This window comes from Pyrus communis, chromosome 3 (genome assembly GCF_041283825.1).
Source record: "Pyrus communis isolate YQ-2024b chromosome 3, ASM4128382v1, whole genome shotgun sequence".
Taxonomy (NCBI): domain Eukaryota; kingdom Viridiplantae; phylum Streptophyta; class Magnoliopsida; order Rosales; family Rosaceae; genus Pyrus; species Pyrus communis.
Genome location: NC_142567.1, coordinates 21062199 through 21076180, shown reverse-complemented (window position 1 = coordinate 21076180; position 13982 = coordinate 21062199). Strand labels below are relative to the sequence as shown.

Genomic DNA, 13982 nt, shown 5'->3' with positions numbered 1-13982 from the left:
CAAATAAAACCCCTAAGAATCAAACCTGCTTTGATACCAAGTTGAAACTAAACGAAAGGACGATCAAACAAAATATAAATATGAACACTGTTTTATTAATGAAAAACAAATAAATGAGAATGTCAAGATGGCTACAAACTAAGGGCTATTAAATTGACTTATTTACAAGTGAATAACAAGCATACAATTTATAATAAACTAAACCGTGATCTCTAAACGAAAACCTAATTTGAATGGATGGGGCCCAAACCCTAAACTTATTATTTTCCAACAACAACAACAAATATAAAACCACAAAAACATAAAGCTTGAAAGTACAACGTAATATTGGAAAGAAAGAAAAGAAAAAAGAAAGTACTACGTAAGAGAAGCTATTAGAAAAGAAAGTGAATTCACTAGAACCTAGAATCCATTCCGACTTTGGAGGGGCAAAGTAATGAGAATAAAAATGTTAAGCTTAATTAATCAGTTTATATGAACATTATCACGGTCCGACCGTCATGAGCCATGCCCCCAATGAATCCGGAGCCGAAATGACATAGTGACAGTGAGTGCCGCAAGAGAGCTCTCTCTCAAAGTCAAAGAAGCATCTAATATTTCTATAATATTTTTAAGTATGCAAATAATTTGATTGTCATGACTCACGATTTGTTTAAAAAATATTATTTTGTGTCCAGCACATCGTGTCAAATAGTCAGGGTTTAGCGCGAAACACGGTACTACACCATGAGAATTTTTCTAACGTTTAACACAATAGTTAAAAACCGGAAAGTCATTGTTTCAAGTCAATACGAGCTCGGCAGCCCACCAAATGCAGCAGCGAGACTACCTAAATCGGTAAAAATAAATTCTCAATAAAAAGAATTCTTACTCAAAATTGTCTTTTTACCGATTCATAAAATTCCGTATTTATGATTAATATTGTTTATATTCATAAATCACTCTATAAAGATCACATTTACGAAAAAAATAATAATTAAAACTAAAATCGTTTGGCCATCGAACTGTATAAAAACAGATGAACGAAATTGGTAAAAATATTACGAACCCTCTATGTATTTGCTATAATAGATTAACTAAACAACCTTAATTTTAATTCAATTTTTGTAAAAATGATTTCTACAGAGTGATTTATAATATGAATGGTTTTGATCATAAGCATAAAACTCTGTGATTCGAAAATGATGAGTTTTGATTAGGAGCTCCTACTCATTCTTGAGTAACCAAGCATTGTTCCTATCAACACACCCTTTTTTACCTTCCACACATATTCGAGTCAAATGAAATTGAAGAAGATAAAAGGACATAAATGAACAAAGAGTGTGTGAAAAATGTGTGTGGATAGCACCACAAAAAGAAAAGCAGAATTGGTAAAAATATAAGATTTAAATTTGTTAGTTATATAGCATATGACATTTTACCGCAATGACAAAAAGGAATCATGCTAATGCACTATGGTGCAGGTTTGATCTCATTCCTCTAAAAACTAACAATTTAACCCACTAACGTTATCTTTTGTCAAAAAATAAAAATAAAAAAAAATTGTCAGGTATGTATGATTTTAAAAATTTATCGATCTACTAAAAATTAAATAATAATAATAATAATAGCTTTTAGAACTTTAAAATTCGAAAAGAGAATATAATTTTAAAATTCACTTGACATAAGCATGATTTTTGTGGCCTAATCCAAATTATAATAGAGGTTTATCTTAGTTCATTTTCAATTCAACTGTTGTAGTTTAATCAAAAGAAGAATAGTCAGGGTTTGGTGGGAGTTTTAATGAAACACTCTCGGTAATGTTCATTTTTAACTTGTTGACCCTAAAAACTACTAAGCCTACGTGGCACATAGGCTGAGTAATTAAAAAGCTAACTACGTCCTTCAGTTGTGTGCGGGGCGTGCCAACTCGACGGTCGAGCTCAGTCGGTGAGTAAAATAAGTTAATGTTGCGTTGGGCGCGCTGCTGACTTCTGAATCTCGTGACTGCGGCCGAGAAATGAACACGTCTCGGCCTTCAGGTTCTCTAGCTTGAAGACAAGGCTGTTAGTCTTGCGAAGTTCACAGATTGTCGGCGCCGGGTTCGGTCACGGTGATTATATTCATAAGAGTATAAGCATGCCGAATCGGTACCAAACTATATGGACACAAGTACTCAAAAGAGATGTATGTCTTTAGGGAGGGCAAAGTGCGGTTCGATGCGGTTCAATCCTTAAACTGGAGCCGGAACATGAATATATTAACAGTTCGGTTCGGTACAGTTCCGCTTAAATTTATTACTAGAACCTTACGGTTCGGTCTACATCGGTTCCAAGTCGGTTCTTGCCGGTTTACGGTTCCGAATACTAAATTATTTGAACACCAAATCATCATGCATTCAAATACATCTTCTAAAACTGATTATATAAAGTTGCATACAACACATCTTTTTTAATGCAAATGTCTTTGGTAGTGGCACCAAGTCAACAAAAAGAGACAACTAAAATACATATGCATATGCATTGGTCAATCAGTCAACAAACAAAACAATGATGAAGCAAACTCCAGGTTTTCAGACTTCAGAGAGCAAGCAGGAAGCAGCAGCTCCTGTACACAATCAATTAATCAAACAACATATAATAAAATCAAACAACTTATTCCAGAGAGCAAGCAGAATCAAACAACTTATTTCAGAGAGGAAGAATGGGCTTCCCCAGTTTTAAAAGTTTGAAGAAGCATCAAGAAAAAAACCTCAAGAAAAATAAAAACCATCTCATGCTCATCTCATTCTTGCCGAAACTTCAATATAAAAGGTGTACATTCTTACAAGCTCCAAATAAATCAAGAAATTAGAGTCATAACCCACCTTTCCTACACATCTTATGCATTTGCAGTGTTCCTTTCTAGTCATACCCATAGATGTTATACTTACTCAATCCCAAATTTTAAAGCATTTAAACACATTTTGACTGCCATTATGCTCCAAATTTCAACTTGCTGCCACAAATTTAAACATAATCTGTTGACAAATTTCAACTTGTTGCCACACACAGATTTAAACAGAATCTTATGCATTTTGATTACCATCTGCAGGTTTAAAGTATGCATTTTGACTGCCATTGATTGAAAGAGTAAATTATAAATTCCACTAACTATCAATAGTAACAAAAGGAACATATAAAAGTGAAAGATTAAGGAGAAAATGTGATAAGGAAGGTGCTAAAAAATTAAAGTTACATACATACCATCACTAGTAAAAGGTGATAAATTAGGATTGAATGTTTATGAATCCCCAGTGCCACCATTCCTTTTTTCTAGAACATATAAAAATTAAGAACTCATTAGAAAATAAGAAAGTAAGCATGCAATAAAACAAGAGAAAAAACAAAAACAAAGTAATGAAAAATAAATATTCATTCCTGTTTCAAGTGATTCATAAAACTCTATATCTTCCAAGATTGTCTCATCGTCTAAAATTGAGATGTTATCTGACATCAACCAATTTTGAGTACAAATTAACCTCTCTACCATTAGAGGAGTCAATGAAGAACGATATGAGTTCACAATCCTTCCTCCCGTGCTAAAGGCAGATTCTGAAGCTACCGTTGAGACCGGAATTGCAAGAACTTCATTTGCAATTAGTGCCAACACTGGGTATTTAACACCATTCAATTTCCACGAATTTAAAATATCAAAATCTTGACCTACTTCCACTTTTTCATTGTGATCTAACAAGTACCTATCAAACTCATGGTCCGAGAGCACGGCATTACTTGCTTCAACTTCTTTTATCCAACTTTCGTCCATTTCTGCTTGTTTTTTCTCCCCTTCCATGTTGATTTGGATCAGCCCCACCAATAGTAGTTGTAGTACTAGTAGTATTAAAACAACTATTAGCACTAGAACCACTTGGTTGGTTGATTGGAAGAAGGAACATATTCATCATGTAGTTTGAAGATTAGGCTTTTTATCTCATCTTCTTAGCCATGGCTTCATCAATACTACACCCACGACACTTCAAAATATGTGGCACATAGCCCAGTTTATATCTTGGATCAAGCACAAGTCCCACAAATAGAAAAGGATTCACTTTAACAAGATCACCACAATACTTATCAAATTTTACCTTCTTGCTTCGTGCCATTTCATGCAATATCAAGCTTGTGTAGGTTTGAGTTAATAACATATCTTCTTTGATGAACAAATCAACTATCTCTTCATCAATTGCAAGCAAATCAGAAAAAGTACTATGACAAGTGCAAAGTAACACTCACCTTCAATGCCATTTGATAGAACAGTTTCAAAAAATTGACAAAGATAGCGGCATTGCTCCAATCTTCCACATTTGGTGGCCCATACCTTTTTTTACCATTGGAAGGTCCACCCACCCGTTCTTCTTCTCCCGTCAAATCTTCACCAAACCATGACAAACATGCAATCTCATCATCTCCCATTCTCACAAAAGCTTTTTCAAATTTCAAAGCATTCGTTAACATCAAATAGGTGGAATTCCACCTAGTTGGCACATCTAAAAAGACAAGACCCTTGCATTCAATTTTTTCCTTCCTAACACAACTCCTAAAAGCTTTCACCCTTTGTGGAGAAGACGTTACATACACCAATGCATTCCTAATAACTAAGATGGATTTATCTAACATCCTCAAACCATCTTGAACTATCAAGTTAATAATATGAGCACAACACCTAACATGCATGTGCTTTCCCTCAAGTATCATTCATGAATTTTGCCAATGACACATCTTTGTCTTCAAATACTCTACTACCACCTTGTTTGAAGAAGCATTATCGACCGTGATGGTTAGAACATTCTCCAAACCCCATTCTAGCAAACAAACCTCAAGAAGTTTTCCAAAGGAGTTCCCCTTGTGATTAGCTATGACACAAAAGTTTAGTATTCTTTTGTGCAACTTCCAATTACTATCTATGAAATGTGCCATCATCACCATGTAGTTTACCTTTTGAAGACTTGTCCAGGTGTCGGTTGTGAGGCTAACTCTATGTGAGGCTAACTCTATTTTCAATTTTGCTTTCATTTCAACAGACATGAGGACAAAGTGTCTCGCAAGTGTCCAACGAGATGGTGCATAAAAATGAGGGCAAACAACACTACAGAAAAACCTAAACCCTCTCCCTTCAACATGTGTAAATGGCAACTCATCTAAGACAACCATTTGTACCAACGCCTTTATGCAATCCTCTTTCGTATTCCCCCGAGCCATAAGAGTACCAACACCATCATCAAAAGACAAAATCTTTTGCCTTTTATCCTGATTTTTTCCTGGGTAATTCTTACATTTTCCTTCCTCAATATGTTTTCTAACGGTTGAAGTACCATTTCCAGAAGGGTTAGCTACAAAGGTAATAGAACAGTACTTACACCTAGCTCTCCTTCCAATTATTGTTTCTTAGGTCCCATCCAGCTTCACAATGTTTTCTATGTCATCGTATTCAACAAAATGCTCCCACACTGTTGACCTACGCCTACTATTCCCAAGATGAGGCAATGGAGGAATACCACTCAGTTGAGTCGGTGATCGTGCTTGGGGTGGAATTGGTGGTTTGGGTTGTGGTGGAGTTGGTGGTTGGGATTGGGTTTGAGTTGGTGGTGATGGTGTTGGACCCGGTAATGACAAAGGCAATGATGAAGAAACAGATGCAACAGAAGAACAAAAACCATGTGATGTTGATTGGTTCGTCATCCCTAAAATAGACAAAAATAAAAATGCTACTGTTAAACTTAAGCATCAACAAAAAAATACATGTATGTCTAAGAAAAAAATACATGTCTAAGCAGTTTAAATGTGACAACCCGTTCCAAATTTTACGTTTTTATTAATTTTAAAAGCGTGAATTTACAAAAATACCCTAGAGGCAAAGATTTTAACTAACGTTGACCATCGTCTAGAGAGATGTATGACTTATTCTTTTAGCATATCCTTGTAGTACTCTTTGATGCAAACGCATAGGCGAAAGCCGTTTGCGAGTCCGTATTATAACGATATAGGTATGGATGTTTGAAGTTGGTTATTGAGAGTTAGTTAAAAGATTAAGAAGGACCAATTAGATGAAAAAGAAGAAAATGGCAGCAGCCCAATCAGAACTCAGAAAAGAAAAAAAAAAAAAAAAAAAAGGGAAAAGCTGGGAGCTTTTCCCGTGGGTTTTCCGTTCGTACACCTCCACGACCACCCATCTACCGAGGCCGATTCCGGCCAACTCAGATGGAGTTTTTCGACGCCACCACCACCTCTTGAAGCTCTCATTCTCCTCTACAAAATCCACCCAAGAACCATTTTGATTAACCTCTGTATGTGGTGGTTTGAGGCCACAAAAGTTGATGGTTCTCACGGTGCCCTGGCCACCCTTTTTTATTTTCCGGCAAAACGGCAAAGTGATGACCAATGCCACCACTTGGGCTTTGTAGCCCATCATCCCAGGAGCAAATCACAACCAACCTTGACCCCGTTGGTCCACCGTAGACGACAAATCGACGCCGGGAAGTTTTAGTCACCGCCGGCTTTGTGGGCAAAATTGATCATCTTCCGTCCACTTTTGGAATTTTGGAAAGTATAAAAGCTGCTCCACTCATTGAGATCTTCATTTCTGTAAAGTTTGAGAATTTTTGGAAATAGTTGGATTTTCCGGCTAGTCGGGGCGGCCAACAGCGACCCACGGCAGCGCGTGGCCAGTGGGCTGCCAACACTATTTTTAGGCTATGTTGAATGTCTTGAATTCAGTTTTGATATTTGAATGACGTAGGTTGATCATTGGAACCTAAATTCGTTACAATACGTTACTTGATAAAAATGTGAATCGATGATCCGACCGTTGGATCGTCACCAAACTTGGATACATTATAATACGTAATATTTAAAGATCATAAGAATTTATGGATTGAGAATCCGATGTACGGATCTTCCCGAATTGGATTTGTAAGTTAGTAAAATACATGTTAACCGCCGCTTGGTTTTGGGCAATTGGCGGAGATCCGACCGTTGGATCGTAATGAAAGTTTAATATGTTATTTTAGAAGTATATTGTGGATCTTTGGGAGTTACGGATTGGAAATCTGATATGCGGATCTTCCAGGTCAAGTTATACAGGGTTGTAGACCCTACCGTCAATCTTTTATCGACAATTAACTTGTGGTCAATGGGTCCTGAACTATTTTAGAATGTCCTTGAGGATGTGTTTTACGTGAATTACGTATTCTATTGATAAGAGTTCTGAGATGTGTTTCAATAATTGGTCACAGGCGCCAATCATTCGAGACGCCTCGATGTGTGCGCTAGAGAATCATAGCGTGGACTCCAGGTGAGTGGATCTTTTCCTTTTTATCGTACATATTATTGATAGTTCCATCGACACTTTTAAATTGATTTAGGTATATTACCTTCATATAATTAATGTGAATGCTTGAAGTACTAATGCGAACTACGAATGGCTTGATCCCTGTTTAGGGTACGTAGGCAGTCTAACGAGACATTAGATGCAGCCATATAATAAATGAGACTAAATAATTGGGACAATAGCCTTGCTTGAGGAATTGAGCAATGTGAGGGACATTGGTGGAAAATATGAGATTTAACCTTATGTTGTGGTGAATAAATGTTGGTCATAAAACAAAGTGTGATAAAGCAAGAAAATTGAAGTAAGCAAAACGTAAGTAATGATAGTTAATTAAACTAGTGTCTAGTTGGGCTTTTCACCGATAATTATTCCTGAAAGTAAATAGTTTGGGAGTAGGGCATTATTGATTGTATATTTTACACCGTATTATATATTTTGGGAATACTATGAAATGCCTGATTCTTAGATTTGCATCATGGCATATATTCATATATATATATATATATATATATATATATATATATATATATATATATATATATTACCTGAACCTAATTATTGTGAATGCTTTGAAGTGCCAAATGACGCTGCGGATGCCCAGGTAAGCTTCAGGTGAGTACATGTTGATGATAGTGATGGTAGTGAGTATGATTGTGTTAAGATGTATTTAATGCTCATTATCCTGCACCTCGATGTTACTGCTCCGCCCGTGGCTAGGGCCTAGCCTTCACGTGATCGTTCACCTCCCGCACCACATGTTCACCTTGGATCCAAGGTAGGTGCCAACCTGTCGTACAGACCACATTAGATGGTTCCGACTCGTAGGTGACTTGCGATACTTCGCACAACCTTCACGTGATTGTAGCACTTTAACGTATTTATTTACACCCAGCATGTCGTGCAAACTACTTTAGGTGGTTTCGACTCGTGTGCAGGATTTGGTATATGAGCTAATTGATGAGATATGTGATGGATATGAATAAGTCGTACAGGTCACTTTAGGTGACTCCGGCTTATATGCTAGCCATGATTGATGAGATGTGATGAGATATGGATAAGTCGTACATGTCACTTTAGGTGACTCCGACTTATATGTTATATGCTAGCCATGATTGATGAGATATGGATAAGTAGTATAGGTCACTTTAGGTGACTCCGACTTATATGCTAGCAATGATTGATGAGATAAGTCGTACAGGTCACTAGAGGTGACTCCCAACTTATAGGCTAGCGTTGATTGATGAGATATGAGATAAGTCGTACAGGTCACTAGAGGTGACTCCTGACTTATAGGCTAGCGTTGATTGATGAGATATGAGTACAGTTGTATAGGTCACGTTAGATGATTCCGGCTGATATATCATTTTATATTGATTAAGTTCATTTGGCATACTTGTTAATACATTGTAGAGTTGATGGAAATGACATACCCGTGGTTTTGGCCATTCTTGAGCATGGGTAGATATATATATATATATATATATATATATATATATATATATATATATATATATGTACATAGATGTGTAGTATTGTCCTATAGAAAACGATAAGGGATTTACAGTGAGGGGTTATTACTGTTAGAAAGGTAATAGTTTTGGGAAGCTTGGTTTTATTGCTTACTCACATTTTCTGTTTTGTACCCCTCCAGGTTATAATTGCTGAGTTCGTATCGACGAGGATCTATGGCTAATCTTAGTATTGGTGGCTACTTTTAAGGGTATGATTCTTACCCATACTGCTGTACTTTACTTATGCTCTGACATCGCGTGTGAAATAGGTTTGCTCTCACTCATACCGCACTCTGGTATTTAGACACTTTTAGGTTCAAATTTGTTCACATTATACACTATCACATTTTATGGTTTCATCACATTCCAAGTGTCGGCCAGCACAGCTCGATTCAGAGTCTAAGTGGATTTTCCGGGTCGGGGTGTGTCGTTAAATGTTCATGCAATGCAATCAGAATCTATTACTGCTAAACCTTCAAATCTGTTACCTTGTCTTTAATAATTAATTGCAAGCTTTTGTCTAAATGGTTCTGTGATTTCCACATCAAAATAAACAATTCAAATAAATTCTTAACAAATAATTATTAAAACTTAAAGGTTGACTAGCCAATATAACAAATCAATCAGTCACCTACGGTACCTACTTAAATAAGGGATACATCTGAAGCATACCACAACCTACTTCAGGACAATAAAAAGTAATCTTTTACAGAGATAAGGTTGAATAAAAACTATACAGATTATGCATATATGTTTCAAAGTGTGTAGTTTGCAACTCACAAAGCACTAAAATAGGATAGGACCAAGTGACAAGTACCTTACAGCCACTTACGTTCAGATCAACTATATGTTTGCAGTTCTTCACCAGGTGCGCTATACCTATATCTGTTACCCTGAAATTCAATGCATGTTCACAAATTCAGTGAATGCAGTTCTTGACAAAACCTCTTATTTAGGGGCAGAGACATCAAGAAGCAATTTGAAAGAAAATACGAGCCCATGCCATTGATAAGTTGTACATACAAAGTCAATTATCTGTCAGCAAGCTCAAGTAGAAGTAGGTCTAACATTATCCTTAAGTTTGTCTTCTACACTTGGTTAGTTGGTTCATGTTCATCAAATGCATCAAATGCATCAAATTCCTTTCTGACTTGTCAAGATATTACTAATTTTCAACATAAAAGACATCAACTAAGGGAACAATAGCTAACATGTTTGAGACAGAGGGGAATATACAAGGAGAGAAACATTAATGAGGAGCAATTACCACTCTACAAAAGCGTATTCCAATTCATTTGACAAAAAAAGATTACACATTACAAGCAAAGAGCATCAACAGTTCACAACCAGAATACCAGAAATGTAGAATCTTGGCCTAAATAGTCACATAGAAAGCTAGCAAAAGAAACTACCATTACTATAGACAAAGAATCCACAGGACCACATCTCAAATAGCAGTGACACGAATGGCATCACAACACTCTCTTCCAAATGCAAATGTCCTAACATCGTCAACAAACATTAGCTCATAGGATACGACAAGTTACAGATTCGCATGTGGGCATGTAATGTAAGAGAAAAAAAATCTCTATATTGGGCTGAAAATCGCAAACTCGATTAACCATAAACCAGCATATGCACATATGACCTAGAAATGCACATGATCTTTGCAATTTCACCAAGTATGGACGGAGGACGGAGGACGAAGTGTCGCAGATGAGGGATGATGAGGGCCGTCGCAGTTGAGGATGAGAGGTCGTGAGTGGGGGTCGTCGGGGTCGACTATGTCTGTGTGAAATCTAAAATGGGGGAATCAGGATTCAGGAATGGGGTGTGTGTGTGATTCGTAAAGGTGAAGTCGTGTGTGTGTGAAAGTGAACCCTAATTAGGATAGGATCCTCTGCTTTCCAATTTAGTGAAACCAATTTTTCAACCTATTATACCATGACATGTGTGTGTGTGTATATATATATATATATATATATAATTTATTTATTTATTATTAATAAAACAGTTCGGTTTGGTTTCACTCAAAGTTGATTTTTCCGGTCAACATGGTTTTTTTCGGTTTTTTTTTTTCATACGGTTCGATGCGGTTTTGCGGTTTTGCGGTTTTTATGCCCACCCTTATATGTCTTGATGGTAAATGTGGTTCAGCCGTCAGAATGCCGAACTCTAAAGCTTACTTGTAAATATCCAATCATAAAACAACTTGGCATTTAATGTGCCCAGCCCAGTAATCTGTAACACCTCACCTCGCCAAGAAGGCTAAAGAAATGATCTCTACCAACAAGAACTCGAAAATCCTTCTTGGCCGAGACTTAGATGGATAACCAGTCGGCCTCGACGCAGTGCTGTTTATCCAAACTGAAGGTGCTCCATGGTTGGCTGATTCTACGGTAACAGTATTATTTCTCTAAACTGAAGGTGTCACCGATTGCTAATCTGCATGTATTTGAAATTATCCTTAAGATAATTCTCATGTGCAGGTGCGTTTAATCTTCCACGTGGAAGCCATAGAATGCACCCTTTTTATTGTTTGTCTCATCAGTGCAAACCAGTTGCAGCCAAAAATGTAATCATTATCCTCCATGACCTTTATATCCGTGCATGCATTCTTCATTATTTGATTAGTCGCAGAATTTGATAATCATCCTGCCATAGTCTGACTCCCTTCATGACAATCATGCTATCTTTCCACGAAATTGCAGCAGTATTAAACCACACAACATTGTATCACCACGACTTTATCACCCAACTGTACTTTCGATAATTCAATATATTATCAAGAAATAATTATTATGATAAAAATTACAATATTATTTCTTAATAATAATTAAAATTATCTTGACTTAATCACCTAACGGTTTAGAACTTCGTTCACTCAACAGCTTCGATCATTCGGATCGATTGTGTAATTTTGGGTCTAAATATTAACGAAAAATCATTTTTTTACCTTTCCTATATTACTCACTTACATCTTTATTTGTCATTTTTCATTAAAACTAAAGTTTTTTTTGAACTTTTCATTAGTTTTACTATTGATTTTATTATAGTAATGTTCAGTGTGAAATAAACTTTGATACCTATTTGGTGGTTTATTTTATGTAAATTACATCATTTAGTCCACATATATACGACCAATAGTATTTTGTACTTCTGTATCAAGAGCTACAGTTTCAAACGTCATAAAAAACCCCCATCTGATTCCTTTCACACTCAACATAAACAGGAACTCACATCTACGAATTCTATATATATAAGCATATACTTTATGGCACACAATTAGCAGCTGCACCCCACCATCAAACCAAGAATACGATATGGATGCGCTTGGAAACCATCTAGAATGTCATAACATCAACAACTCTGAGTTACATAATTTCATAGACGATTTAAACTTTGATCGATTCATTGATCTTATTCGCGGTGGCGAAGGTGAAGATCCAACAGCTAAAAGGTTGATCGGTCACGAACTTTGGTGTCAGAGAGGAAGAGGAGGGGGAGAATGAAGGAAAGGCTCCATGCATTGCGGTCCTTGGTTCCTAACATAACTAAGGTTAGCGTTGGTAGAAGTAAGTTATATACTGCAGTGCAAGTTTTACTCTCCCAATATGTGATAACACGTGGACCACGCCCTATTTTTTTGTTATTTTCCTGAAAACCATTATATAAACTAGCTTTAAAATTTAATGTTGAATGCATCCCACAAAATGTTGAATGCACCTTACTTTAAAGTAAATAAGTTATTTAATATTAAATTTTAATGTGGGGTTTATTCAACAATTTGTGAGGTGTTAATATAATAAGTCTAGGTAAAATTTTGCTAGTTTTATCGAAAAACTTCTAATAGTACTGTGTCCTACATTTTTTTTTCTTTTCTTTTTAATCAAAACGGACTCTTTCGGTTTGAAGTATGAGTTGTACAACGATATATATGAGGAACAAACAAATTATGCAAGCACGATAGTTGTTTAATCTTTTGGAGTTATATGCACATATGGACAAGGCCCCCATTGTTGGAGATGCTGTATTGTATGTACAAGACTTGCAAATGCATGCTAAGAAGTTAAATGCTGAGATTGCAAGTCTTGAAGCATCATTAGCAGGAGCAGATGAGCATATGGGATATCTACAAGGATCAACCAAAACTAAAAACAAGAAAAAAGTTTCAGACAATAACCATTTAGTTTCTAAGGGCATCATTCAGGTCTATAACCATTTTGATTGTAATTTATTAGCTATTAATTTCTGCAAATAAAGTAATTTGCCCTTGCACTTAATTACGTATCATGCCTTTCTGCAGATAGACGTGTCTCAAGTGGAGGAAAAAGGTTTTTATGTGAAGGTGGCATGCAACAAGGGACAAGGAGTAGCCACAACACTTTACAAGGCTCTCGAATCTCTTGCATGCTTCAATGTTCAGAGTTCTAATTTAAACACAGTTTCAGCAGATAGATTTGAATTAGCATTCACTTTGAATGTATGTATATATCAGTACAATATGAAACATTGGGTACAATTAGCGTTCTACTTTATCCTTGGTTGGCAATTTTTACAATCCTAATTACACTTTATGTAATTATCTGTGTACATGATTTAACATCCTGCTTTGTTAATCCAATTATCCAATAGATGTAGGGAAATAAAAACATAAATGTTTTTTTTTTAAAGTTACAAAATATGAGCGTGAAAACCGTTACTCCTCTCTTTGTCAGCAAGTTTTCAGTCTTTCACTAATTAATTCTTTGTTAATACTTGTTAAAAAAGTAAAGGATTGCGAGCAGGGCATCATCAACTTGCCAAATTTGAAACATTGGGTGGCTAGGGCTTTTCTGAACCAAGGCTTTGTAATCTGAGGTTGCAAAAAGTTCGAGTTATAAAGGTTGTAGTAATGGAAGAGCCACGCCTGCATTGCACCCATGCACGCAACCAGCTGATATTATGCTGACAATTAGTTAATTTCAACTGTCATCGATCCCATCGATGTGTAATATATCTTGGTTGCTCTAACTCTGATTATTATTTTTCTTTGTTTCTAGAAACATGTTTGTGGTTTTGAGTGTTGAGTGGTGAACGTGTCAAAAGGAGAGGATCACTCGTGGACACTTGCTTACCCACACT

General features: G+C 36.3%; 1 pseudogene; it reads left to right on the top strand.

Moving 5' to 3' along the window:
- The first annotated feature begins 12181 nt into the window (after positions 1-12181).
- On the top strand, positions 12182-13717 carry LOC137714191 (transcription factor FER-LIKE IRON DEFICIENCY-INDUCED TRANSCRIPTION FACTOR-like; annotated as a pseudogene).
- The last annotated feature ends 265 nt before the right edge of the window (positions 13718-13982 follow it).